Here is a 946-nt window from a genome sequence, read left to right as displayed (position 1 = left end):
GCCATGCAGACTATTTGGTCGGTCAACAGAGTGCAATCCGATGCTGAGCTGTGAGCAAGTGACCGTATAATCACCACAAAACGTATATAGTGACCGTAATCAGCTTATTCTGAAGTTCGGTGACCGTATTACGCGTTTCTCTCTGTAGGCCCTCCAAAACTACATCTCTACACGTTCTCGCATGTTACATCTAACAACTATGCAATACAGCACTTCTACTACACTATAACACAGTAAATCATATGTGTTTTTAGTTTTACTAGATATCATATTGTTACTTATAATTATTCAGTTTGCATACATTAAAATTGCCTTTGAAATGTATGGCCAGTATCATCTACCGCGCGGGAAAAATCCCGCCCTTTCCTGTTTAATCGGGTTTGTATCGATGGATCGTGCGAAACAGCAAAACTATAGTACTATACAGTACAAGTGACAGTTCACTGGGCCGTCGTGTCGTCTACTCCTCCGTCGTAAGAGTGGAGCGCTCGCTTTCATAAATATTCTAGTCCCTTTCGCCGACATGTGGGACATCAAGCACTACTAGGAAAAGGGCTATAGATGATATGGCCACTAATGGCGCACCAGACATGTGGTGCGCCATTAGTATATACTAATGGCGCACCATGTGTAGGTGCGCCATTAGTGTCCAAATACTAATGGCGCACCACATCCACGGTGCGCCATTAGTAACAAAAAAAATTCATTTTTTTCAAAACTAGTAATGGCGCACCAGTGGATAGTGCGCCATTACTAGTCAAACTAGTAATAGCGCACCACATCCACGGTGCGCCGCTAGTAAAAAAATTCAAATTTTTTTTCAAATTTCTTTATTTATTTTTTCAAAACTAGTAATGGCGCACCAGTGGACAGTGCGCCATTACTAGTTAACAACTAGTAATGGCGCACTGTCCCCTGGTGCGCCATTACTAAGTTTTTTTCAAAA

The sequence above is a fragment of the Triticum aestivum genome, chromosome 7A (genome assembly GCF_018294505.1).
Source record: "Triticum aestivum cultivar Chinese Spring chromosome 7A, IWGSC CS RefSeq v2.1, whole genome shotgun sequence".
NCBI classification, from domain to species: domain Eukaryota; kingdom Viridiplantae; phylum Streptophyta; class Magnoliopsida; order Poales; family Poaceae; genus Triticum; species Triticum aestivum.
The sequence above is the reverse complement of the archived record's forward strand: the minus strand, read 5'-3'. Positions refer to the sequence as shown.